We start from the raw sequence: 12,320 nt of genomic DNA, 5'->3' as shown, positions 1-12,320 counted from the left end.
AGCTCTGGCGCTGGAAATCCGTACACCAGGCTCGATTTCTTCCTCAACTGTGGCAGTAGCCCACTGGCCGGTCTGGAGCATGCCTGGCTACGACAAACATTTTTTTTTTCCTTAGAATAAACAGGACACCCCAATGAATCGGCTGATTTTTATTTTTTCCCCATCCAGCCTATGTCACCCAGAGGATCGGTTCCTTACTGCTGCGAAACCAGTCTCCGGGTCGCTGTGCTGGTGATGCGCAGACTGGGGAAGCCACCTTGCGGTGCCGGGGGAGGGAGTGGCCGCGGGTCAAGCTGGAGGGGCTGCTCTGCTGCCTGGCCGGGGAGGCCCCACCGGCACTGTTCTGCTCCCTGCCTTTCTGCTGCCCCTGGGATACCTGCCTGAGCCCTCCCTGAAAGCCAAACAAAAGCTCAGATCTTCCCCCTTCCTCCACAACCAGCTGTTTTGGGAAGACATATACATATACATATATATATATATATTTGTATGTATGTATGTATGTATGTATGTATTATTCTCCAACTTTTTGCTAGTCACTGCTGGCTTAAATTATCTTCTGCCCTGGGGGGGCAATAGTGAAGCAATGGGAGCTCCTTGCTCCACCGCCTGCTCCCGCGAGTGGCTGGGAAACTGGGTGCATCTGAACTTGGGCACAACTGGGCTGTTCTGGTGCAGCCCTAGTCCTCCAGGGGTCGGGGTTGGCGGGGCTGGAAGTCCTGGAGAGGGAATTCAACGGGCGGTTTCAAGGGAGAGGTTTTGTTCTCTCTACCTGAGGACAGATTAATCCCCACATATACTTGGTAAAAATGAAGACCTTGCTGGGAGGAAGGGAAAAAAATATCGGTAGAAAAAGACTGAAGGAGTCACTGGATTGTTATTGTCTGGAAAACAGGCCACCTTTTAAAACCTGTTGTAGAAATAGAGACTCCTTTAAGTGTGAAATATCATTTCATTGTAAATAGTCAAAAAAGAGTCGGTAATCCAACTTCCGGAAATTGTTCTGAATTATTTCAGCAGACTCTTTTAAAAGGGGATTAGCATGGCTTTAGGGGCAAAATCCTTCTGTTTTATTCAATCTCTGATTTTATGTTATAATTACTAGATGTAAAGACTCGGGAATTAGTATGCAGGCGTCGTACAGACATTATGCAGGTGCTATTCTAATCATTCAGCTTTTTAATTAAGGAACGAGGTAAGAAAACAGAATCATAAAAACACTTTTGTGAGAGCTGAGAAAATCGTGAGCGACTGCATGAATAAAGCCTTTATAACTTATCCTGACAGGTCAGACACCAATTGCCTGACTTACGACCTTTTCTTGCTGAAACAATGGCTAACAGCTTTCTCACCTTGTTTCCATTATAGCCTTTATTTTCGTAGAGAATTTATGGAAATGGCCCCGAAATGCTTACACTAAAGAGGGATGCAAAAAGGTATTGCAATTTTAATCGGTGCGTGTCACGTTTAAAGATACTTTTGGGTTGCTCGGAAATGAGGGTCTCGGTCCGGCAGGAGAATTTGAATAGATCAAGGCGGTTGGAAGCACAAAATTCTCCTCCAGGAGAGGAAACAAACAAACAAAAAAAGCCACCCAAAGTTGCCGGAATGCCCGGGCAGCCGGAGCGGCTGGGACAACGCCGGGTCCCCCTTTGTTCAGTGTATCAGAAGGCATCGTGCTCCTTGATCCCGCAAATGCAAACTTAAAGCCTTTGTGGGCTTTGTAATTATTATTTAATTTCTTTCCTTTGCCTTCCTCCCCTCCCCTCCACTCCCCCCTCCACACGCCTGGCACTACTGCATCACGTGTATTAACATATGAATGAAACAAGCAGAGCCAATGCACTTAAGGTAATACCTATGCTCCGTTCTCGCCTGATTATCTTTTTATAGAAAGTTACATTAACTAATGACATTTACATAAATATGAATAATCAGTAAGGTAAGTAATTCTGCTCTGACGGGGGAAGGCGGAGTAGGAAAGTGCCTGAGACCTCAGCCCAATTTTCGGCTCTGCAGACCTGGGTGCTGCTTCGCCAAGGAACCGCAAAAATGTGTGAGGGGAGGAGGGGAATTGTCACATTTATATTGTTTTCTTTTTTCTAATGTGAAACTTTTATCTTGTGCCCCTCTTTTATCTCCCCTCCAGACCTCCTGTTCTGAGCAGAGTTCAGTGGCTGTAAATGATAGGTTCCCAAAAGCATCAATCCGTGCTCCTCTAGTACTTGGCCGAGAACAATGCAAGTATTAGGATATCAGCAGCACTCGAAATGATCACGCGTTAAATTATTTTGCTTTCACGGATGAGGGGGCTTTTTTCCAATGTAAATCAAGCGCTTTAGTTATTAAGTCTGAACACTAATCTCCAACAACCTTTACATAATGTGGCAGAATGTGCCACACCACTTCGCACCTGCACTCTGAATAGAGCCGCCTTTTCAATGTAAGACACGCTTGTTGCCCCTGGGCTCCAAAGGAGTTGTGTGAATAAGTCAAGCTTTTTGAATACCCCTACTCGCTTTCTCTTCCTCCTTTGATCACAGAAAATGTCTTCTAATTTGTCCTTTTTCATTGTAACAACGTTTTCAAGTCTCTTTATTTTCCAAACCACATATTTATAAAGAACATAAATCGCCCCAGAAAACAAAAGTTCTCTCCTCGCCAACTGGCCGAGTAGCCTATGATCGCTTTGTTATTCACAAGGGGAAGAAGGGGAAAACAAGGTTCTTGCAAGACTGTTGCTTCTCGAGTTTGTCCTAAACAAACGTTTAACTTTGAGACGGAATGCGGGGGGAGAACCATGCTTGTTCCCTTCAGGAATAAGGGCAGATCCATTTGACTTGAGGATCTGCTCGCTGCTCTCTCCAGGCTGGTGGCCAACTGCGGTTCAACCTTTCAGGCACCAGCGATAAATGGCGTGGAGGAGGGCAGGAGGGACCACTCCCTCTCCTTGCCCACCGCAACCTCCGCCTGCTTTCTGAGCTCACCAGGCAGAGCAGGGCGAAGCCAGCTGTAGCGAGGGGGTTGCGCGCATTAATCCGTAGCTGAGCCGCCTACTTTAACGACCTCCGAGGATAATGAACTCTAATTTAGAAATCCACTCAGGACGTCAAAGCCAATAGGGAGCGGACCCGCATCATTCCTGCGAAAAACCCGCCGGGCTCCCCCTCTCCCCAGAGCATCCCGACCCAGATGTGTCGCCGGGAGCCGAGCGATGCTGCCCCGACGTGGAGTGCACCGTGCCCGGTGCCTGGTACGCGGTGCTCGGTGCCCGGTGCCTGGTACGCGGTGCCCGGTGCCCGCCGCCCCCAGCCTGCCCGCCCCGCAGCCGCTCTGGGGATGGCTCCCAGTAGGGCTTTCACCTCCTGCCGCCTCCCCGGCCCCGTCTCAGACATCTGCGAAGCTCTCTGCCCGAGTGTCTGCTAAGGAGCAGTAGGTTAATGGCATCTCAGGGAAGCTGGTCGCTCTGCAGGCTGAGCCCAACCTAGGAGTTCCTCACTCCTTCTCCCAGACGGGTTTCCGGACGACTCTTGAATGAACATCCCTATTCATTAGCACGTTAATCAAGGCTGTAATCCCGGCGAAGAGGTGCCCGTGCATTTCTGCCGCAGCTAAAACCGCCTCTGGAGCGTGCACCTATGCGCAGCACTGCGCAGCGCCCGCTCCCTCCTCCGACGGGCTGCCTCAACCGAGAGGCTATTTTCTTACATTACCGTAGGCTCCGGGTAAGAAAACTAACAAACACTTCTAATACAGTTTAAAACACTTTGATGTCTTGCCAAGAAGCACACTTCCTTCAAGAGACAAGTCAACATTTGTTTTTCACATTAAATGGCGTTTAGTTGCCACTGAAAAAATGATGCTGAAGGACCACTTTTTAATTCGATGTATAACAACCGCGGGGGTCTAAGAGAAAATAACGGCGAAGGCTATAGACACAAATAACTAAATTACCAAAACGTTAGTATATCTCCTAGGTTCATTAATATGTAACAGACTCCCCAGTTAATCTCCAAAAGCCAGTGTTCCCCCTCTAAAATAGCACTCTGGGACGAATTGTACAGGAGATCAATCACTGCTAATGCAGTAAGGTTTACTGCAAGGGGGGAAAAGCTATTTACACCTTCAAATAGAAGCTTTTGAGATTTAAGAGTAAGGGTCATACATCACCAAGAATAAATGATTATGAATTGGTAAACGCGCCCTCCAGCTATTAGCTATGCGACGCGATTTATCATTTCTGGGTGTTTTTCTTTTTAAAATAATCTGGCTGTTTGAAAAGAAAAGCATGACGGAAAAAAAAAAAAAAAAAAAAAAAAAAAACACCGCGGGAAAGTTTGTTTTTACGTATACTATAAGTCATCAAAACATGGCTATTCAGAAATAAACGGGGTCACTTATGAACTGCTTAACGAGAGACAATAAAGCCTTTCCATTGTACACTTTTATGACTAAGGGATCAGTGGGTTTCTCTGAGCAGAGCCTCTGGCCTCTTCTGCCTTTTCCCCCTCCTTTTCATTGGAGGTTACAAAGCCGCGAGTGTTGGAAGAAATTTATGCCCCAAAAATGAAGTGCCAGGGTCTTGCCGTCGCCTGACATAAATTGAACTTAAACTCCTGGACGTTTTTGCCAGTTTTCAACAACTACCAGTTGTTAGCCAAGATGCTCACAAAAACCCCAGTTGTTAGCCAAGATGCTCACAAAAACCGTGTAAGGACTGGACGGGGAGGACCTGCCCTGGCAGCAGATCCTGGATGATAGGACAGGACACCTCTTGTTTCTTGTCTCCTTCGTGGAAAAAGGATGAGGGCTCGTTTGGGTGGAAAACCTTTCAGCTCAGGTCCGTGAAAGCCGGCTCAGCCCTCTACCGCTCCATGGAGATCTTTTTTTTGCTTGTGTGTGTGTCGTCGGCTTTTTTTTTTTTTTAATTAAATTGGTTCACAATGCCAAGTAAACCTTTTTCCACTTAGACTGTGCTCAGGGCGGTGGGAATGTTGCTCATCAAATGAAATAATCTATAATAAAACGCATAATTCAGAGCTGGGAAAGAATGACAGCGTGCTCTCCGAGGACGGGGGCGGATGGCTGGCGGCCCCGGTCCCTGGCTGCCGGAGGTCGGGGACCGATCTCCAACACTGGGCACCGTGCCCAAAATGCCTGCACCGCGCCGCTGGCACCTTCCGTCGGGGACAACCGACGGGGCAGGGGTGGGGGAGTGGCATAAAAAAGTTTTTTGGGGGAGAATCACCTTCCGCTTCGTTGAGAGCTCCTGTGCTCCCTAAATAACGGAGCGCCAGGCCAGGGGCGAGGTGCTGGCACTGGGCAGGGAGGAGAGGCGAGAGGGACATCTCTGATGGGGCCCTTGGAATCGCTCAAACCAGGGCATTCCGGTCCCTTCAGGCCTCTCGGGGGAGGCGTGCGAGGGACCTCCGCTCGGAAGGGCCTCCGAGGAAAATACAAAGTTCCCTAAACTGTTATGTCCCGCTGCTCCAGTACGTTGGGCTTCAATTGTGGCAAGTGCCTGTTTTCTTAGGGTAAGAGATTTAATATGTCTGGTGAAAGGGTCTGTGACAGTGAGGCTCACAGCTGGTAACGAGCTCTGCTAGGGGGCTTTTTAGTCCCACTTCTAACACTCCTAACATATTTGCAAGATTTAGGAATAAAGCGACTTGCTTGTGGACTTGAGGAAGAGCTGAGATTTCTGGTTTGTTTTACAAGCTCGTTATAGGCACATTTGGCCAAAGGACACTGTTTTATGTAAAGACACAGAGCCCATTCTGGGGAATGCGGGGCGTTTACAAAACTCTGTTCCATCGCTTATTGTCTACTGGGTAGTTTTGAAAAAAAGCCAGGCAGTTGCACACGACGGGTTTCTGTCACTCTCCTCTGGGAGCAACTACCTTGCTCAAGACACCTGGAGACGTTGACCAGGCGATGCTGTCCCCTCTCAGTTTCTGGGTTTCTCCCTTCTCTCCGCGGCAGCGCAGCGCCCTTGGGCCTGCCGCGGAGAGCCGTGGAGCCCCAGACAGACGGGGCGGGTGTGCTGGGGCGCACGGCCCCCTACGGGAAGCAGCCCCGTGCCGCTCACCCACCACACCAGTGGCAGCCTCGGCGTGGAATTCACTGTAACAGCAGCAGGTTTGCACTCTCTGCCAAGCAGGGAGGCCGTGGAAAGTTTCGCCAGGTGCTGACCGCAGGGAGGAGAGGGCAGAAAGCGCCTGGCCCCTACTCCGACTTGCTGTGCACCCGGCCCCGTACTCACGCTCCGACCTCGGGGCGTGTAGGTGCACAGCATTGCCTCCTACTCCCTGTTCCCGTCACCGGAGAGGGGTAATAAACTGGTAATTCCCCTTTGTCACAGGAGAAGGGAGACTGACTCTGCTCTTTTCCTCCTCAGGATCCCCACTGGAAGGTCCACTTCATGGTCCACCAAAAAGGACCGGAATGCGAGATGTGTTCCTCAGAAACCCTCCAATATTTTCCTCAGAAATCTTTCCTTCTTTAAGAAGCCTATTTCAGAAGGCAGAGGAAGGAAAAAAAAAAAGTTCTTAGATGGTCTAGTTCTCTGGAATAGATGAGATTGTCTCTTAGAATATCTAATGCTGCAATTCCAGTTCGAAGTAAACTCATTTCCTCTTTATTTCATCATTCTGCATTTTATTTCTATAATTTTATGTTTTACTGCTGTTGCTTTTTCCTGCGAAAGTCTCTATTTTCAGCGTTATAGAAAGTCTCTGAAGATCCATAAGATTATTATTTATCAGACTTTGTGTGTCTCCAAGTGCTGTATACATTATATAATTGCTTTAAAATGTTTTCATAAATTACATTCAGAAATGTGTCATAGTAAATTACCTTTGTAATAAAATGTAAAAAATGCAAATGGCTGTTGTCTTTATTACGTTTTAAACCATTGGTTTATCTGCACTATTTCACTTGTCAGTTGCACAATATGTTGTATAAAGGGAAAGCACAGTTTGATAACAGATAGATGGAACCTCGTGTGTAATCTAGCAGGCACGTACAGTTTGGGTCATTTCCTTATCTCCCGCAGAAAAGACATTATCCCCCTCATATTTACATACTTTTCAATATTTGTCAAACAATCATAAATTATAAATTAATGAAATGTTCGACAGTCTTCAGAGATCAGACTAATGAAGACATTTACCTTTTTGGTGATTTGGAGTCTCATCTTTGTAAGTTTAATGACATTTAGACTCTCACGGTTTATTAGGCTTTATTAGATTTGTCCTTCACTCCTGCTGTCATTCATATGTCTCTGCATAAACATCACCTGCTTCAGGTACAAGAACAAATCGACTTCTTCCAGGAAGGCTCCAGAGCGGCGGCGCTGCCAGCCCCGGGAGCGGCGCGGAGCAGTGGGGCGCGGGGGGACGCGCAAGGCCGCGCAGGTTTCGCCTCGTCCGGCGCCCGCAGCCTGCTCGCCGCCCCGACAGGGGCTAGCAGCCCGCTCCCCAGCCAGCTCTCGTAGCAATGAGTAATTAAATGCCCTCCCGAGCCAATAAAGCCATGTGCGTTTGGTTATGCCGGAGACCCAAGCCCAGGCAGATAGGCGCACCCACCCGCCCCAGCGCCCCCCGACTCTCGGGGCACTCCTAGTCGGACTCCGGAGCCACGGAGACAGCGTGCCAGGGACAGAATGCTGAAGCCTTTATTTTACCCCCCCCACACACACCTCTATATTATTATTATTTATTTTTTGACCGGAGGGATTTGATGCTCCAGAGCGTCGGGCCGGGCGCAGCGATGCCCGGGCGGGCAGGCAGCCTGTCCCCACTCTGAGCCGGGCGGGGAACTCATTCTGATGGTTGGTACCCGCCTCCCCAACAGGATTAGGCTGCAGAAATTAGGTTGCCCCCGGAGAGAGGCCGGCTCCCGTCCCGCTCCACCTTTGCCTGGGGAGGCGCACGATGAACCGCGCCGGCCAGACGCCGGCACCATCTTCCCGGGAACAAAGACATCCCCCAGCCTCGCCCTCTAATTGAGTTTCCTAATTGCATTACTCCGCTGGCAAATGTCAGGAGCATGTGCTGGGGCGCCTTCCCCACACTCCCCCCCCGCCCCTCCCCGGAGGCCTCCCTCCCCGGAGGCCTCACGGAGGCCGGCCGCCGGGCCTCGACGCCCGGCACCGGGCGGCAGCCGGCCGGTCGCGCTGCCCTGCGCCGCCCCGACGGCTGCGATGGGAGCTGCTTCGGAGCCTCCTAAAATAGAGACTGCGTCTAAACCTCGCGCTCAGAACCTCGAACGTTGTTTCAAATATTTCCAAACAACGCTTTTTTAAAACACAATGGAGAGTTATTAAAGCGCTTGTTGGTAAAGTGAGCATGTGTTCTGCAATCGTCAAAAATTGATATGTACCGCCAGTAAAGTAATTATGCACCATCCTGAGGATACGAGAACAGTACATTGTTAATCCACTTGCACACCCGTTGACTTGCAGCATCAGGCTGCAAATAGCTTAATTAAGTCATACACGTGGAATATAACCATATTGTTACATTGCATTATGCGCACTATATCTCAATTTATTGGGACAATTAATACTAGTGATAGACCTCGGGCAAAAAAAAAATAATTAACCGCAAAGCACTAAAGTTGCATTCTGGTGACATTTACAGTGCGGGGAGTAAACACTGAAACTAGGCACAACCACAACCTTCCGAGAACTGCAAGAACTTCCGAGCATGCCTCCTGCCCCCAAACCCGTCCTTAGCAGGCAGTTTGGCCAGCCGGAGGGAAAGATCTCCGCAATGCTCGGCTTTCTAGCTGTGTCCTGACTTTCGAAAACACTCTCCGAGACAAACCTTGCTCCTCTTGGCTCGGGAATTCTGTGTTGGACGGGAGCTCCAGGATCGGTCCCCAGAGAGAGTCTGGAGCAAGGGAACTCAGAGTTTCCCCGCAAGTCTGAGAAGGGGTGACATAACAGGGTTGGGGGGGGGGGGGACATCAGCTTTTTGGGGGTAGCGTGGAGCTGAGAGGACCCAGCAGCCCCCCTAGCATCCCGTACACTCGTGAACGTGACCATATGCCGGCATTTCGCCCAGGGGAACGACGAGGCTGCAGCGAGCGGGGGATGCTGCGGGCCCTCCGAGCCCCGAGCGGGGCAGAGCCGCCCCGGAGCATCCTCACGGCGGAGCTGGTTGCTGGGGGCCGGGGAGCGGTGCGGATCCGGGACAAAACGAATAAAGCCCCCGCAACTTCCAACCCCTCGGCCCCTCCTTCCCTTCTCGACGCCCCCGCTGCGGGGAGAGCCCCGGCATCGCTCCCCCGAGGGGACCCCCAAGGGCGAAGCCAACGCCGGTTGTGCTCTCAACACCCCCGTTTTCCCTCCGTCTGCACGGAGTCTCCGGGCGCCCTGCACCGGCTGCGGAGCCGGAGGGAGCCGGGAGAGGTGCGCGGCAGGGGGGGAAGGGCCGGGGGGGGGGAAGGGAGGAGGGGGCAGCGCCTGTTGGGGCGGCTCTGCTCTGCTCTCTGCGCGGTTGTGTAGAGAAGCGCAGGTACTCAACTGAGAGTGGGGGGCTGGGGCACACTCCTCTACCGCGCGATTTATCCCCTTTCCTACAAACCCACTCAGAATTGATAGTGTTTTCTGGGGAACAAAATATCCCCCAACCAAAACTCAAAACCCTTTTTCTGCCTGACTTAACCGCCTCTTCCAAACTGTCCAAACGTCCCTCGGTTGTGCGCTGCCATTCCCAGCGGGATGAGGTCTGTCCAAATTCCCTCAGCCTGCGCTTTTTGGGGATGCAAAGGGCAATTGCCAGCCTCGAGAAGGGCTTTGATTTAACGGATTTCCAAAGGGTTTTGCGAAAAAGACGTCCAGAAGGTAACCAGGGTTGTCCTGGACATGTCTTCTGCCCACACCGAGGTGACCCGCCGGGGGCAGCCCCGGGGACAGGCAGGAGCAGGGCTGAGCCCCGAGCGCTGGGCTGCAGGGAGGGCTGCAGTGGGGGCTGCAGTAGAGTAGGGGTGCCAAGTGGGACACACGTGTCCGCTCCCACTCCACTGTCCGGCGCGGCTCAGCCCCGTAAACACACGAATGGGGGGATGCTCTGAAGCTTTTTTTTTCGTAGTTTTCTTCACCAGCTTTTTTCACTCTTGCGCATCTCAGCGCTTCTCGTGAACAGCTGCACCAGCGATGGAAACGACTGCAAAGTGTCTCCTCATCCTGACCACGGTCATTACCAGAACCATGGTCAGCTGGGCAGGGACTGTCGGGGACCAAGTCCCAGACACGGAGATCATTAAGGTTAGGAAACCACGCAGCAAGTTTGTGCTTTGAAAGTTGACCGCGCCAGTGCACGATGATCACTCCCCTATAGACAAGCAAACACGCAAACACGCACTCCTTCTGCCTTATGGTTCACCTTTTTTTTTTTTTTTTTCCACGCTGTTCTCCTTCTATTTCGTTTAATCCTTTATAAATCGAGCCCAACATTACATTTTACTGCCCCCCACCCACAACACCTCACCCCCCATCCCCGGAAAACAGACGGCTCCGGCGGTTTCCCCTTCTTTTCTCGGCTCCCGAGGGCTCTGCGCAGCGAGACCTGCGCCACGGACAGGACCCGAAGCTCGACCCCCCCGCGGCAGCACCTGCCCCCACGCGTGGGCACGGCGGCTCCACAGGTGGGGCCGGTGGGGCTCTGTCGCTGCCGGGACACAGATGGCTTCAGGCTGTGCCGCTGCCGTCGGCCGCTCGCCGGGACCGCACGGCGGCCGCGCAGCGCCATGCACCCGCCCCAAACCTGCAGAACAGTGCCCGGCCCCAGGGCAGGGAGGAAGGAGGGGAGCGAGATCCTGCGGTCCCCGAATGGGGGGATGCTCGTTGTGCACGGAGCGATAACGGTGGGAGAAAGGGAGAGGGGAGAGGAGAGCCCGGGCAGGTTAGATAGCTATTACCGCCCCCTCTACACACGCCGCACTCACTCTTCCCCGGACCAGGGGCATCAGAAACTCCGTCTGCTATCAAAACAGGTAGACACAGTCCCGGATAAAGGCTAAAGGGCCAAATCTCTGCCCTTTAGAACCAGGACAATTTTCTGGAAGGTAATTGTAGCCTCTCCCTGGCACTGAGACCACAAGAATTGCAAAGATTTTTACGCCAGGAGAGGATAGAGTTTATTCGAGGTTTGGGAACAGTTTATAAATGTTTCCTAATAACAACCAAAACCACACCGAATTCATGCCCTGCTCCACAGAGTCCCTGGTCACGGTTATTTATTATTATCCGGAGCTGTTGTTATTTAGATCTCTTTATTACTCAAAAGACAGGAGCTGTTTCACAGCACAGCCTGCAATCCCTGCAGTCCTTTCGACTTGTCCTTTCTGGTTATGGCCGTGCAACCTTCCCAGGAACCAGAGATGAGGTGCTGGTACATTAAAACTAACACGTTGCCCAGGGGCTTCGAGACGATACACCTTTTCAAAAACAAAACCAAAAACAGAAACAAAAACAAACAAACAAAAAAAGATGCCTTGTCCCTTCTCCACGGGCAAAAAGAAGAACTATTCGTGACACGTGAATCGTGAAAGTTCACTTTTGTTTATTTGTTTGTTGAGATATTTAAAATGGGGCGAAGCAAAACACGTTAAAAAGGGAAAAAAGAAAAGAAAGAAAGAAAAAAAGCAAATAGTCTGGAGGACTGTAACTTCAGTGGCTGGGTTTGAAGCGGGCAGACTAGGGCTACCTTTGACCATCTGGCTGATTTAAGCTTTTACGCCCATGCTGTATGATTTTAGCTTAAAATCTCTTCCGTTGCAGTGCTGCTTTTATTGAATTCATCAAAAGCAAACTTTCCCGAGTTTTTTTTTTTTTTTTTTTAAAAGAAGGGCTAAAATAATAAGTCGACCACTGTGACATTCTCTGGGCTTAGGCCATTTTTCATAACGCAGCTGATACGCTTTTGTGCAGCTAAGGCGACCAAACAGATGAATAACGAGAAAAGTCTTCCGAAAACTAAAGCTTCCAGCTTTTCCCATCTTTAAAAAGTTAAGCAAAGTGAGAGGTGCATGTAGAAAAACCTCTCAAATCCAAAAAATAAACTCTACCACGCCAAAGATCAGGGCATTACTTTTATACCTCTGAATGGTAACGATGCCGTTTAAACAATTTACTGCACACACACACACACACACACGCACACGCACACACACGCATACACACACACACACACACACACACTCATACAAAACTTTAAAGCTTGTGAAACTGCCCAGGTGGTGTTTGTAGGACCGTAGCCAGTGGGTTGTAAAGAAATCCGAGACATTTGAAGGAGATTAGACTATTTAGAAATATA

The sequence above is a fragment of the Anas acuta genome, chromosome 9 (assembly GCF_963932015.1).
Source record: "Anas acuta chromosome 9, bAnaAcu1.1, whole genome shotgun sequence".
Lineage (NCBI taxonomy): Eukaryota > Metazoa > Chordata > Aves > Anseriformes > Anatidae > Anas > Anas acuta.
The sequence above is the reverse complement of the archived record's forward strand: the minus strand, read 5'-3'. Positions refer to the sequence as shown.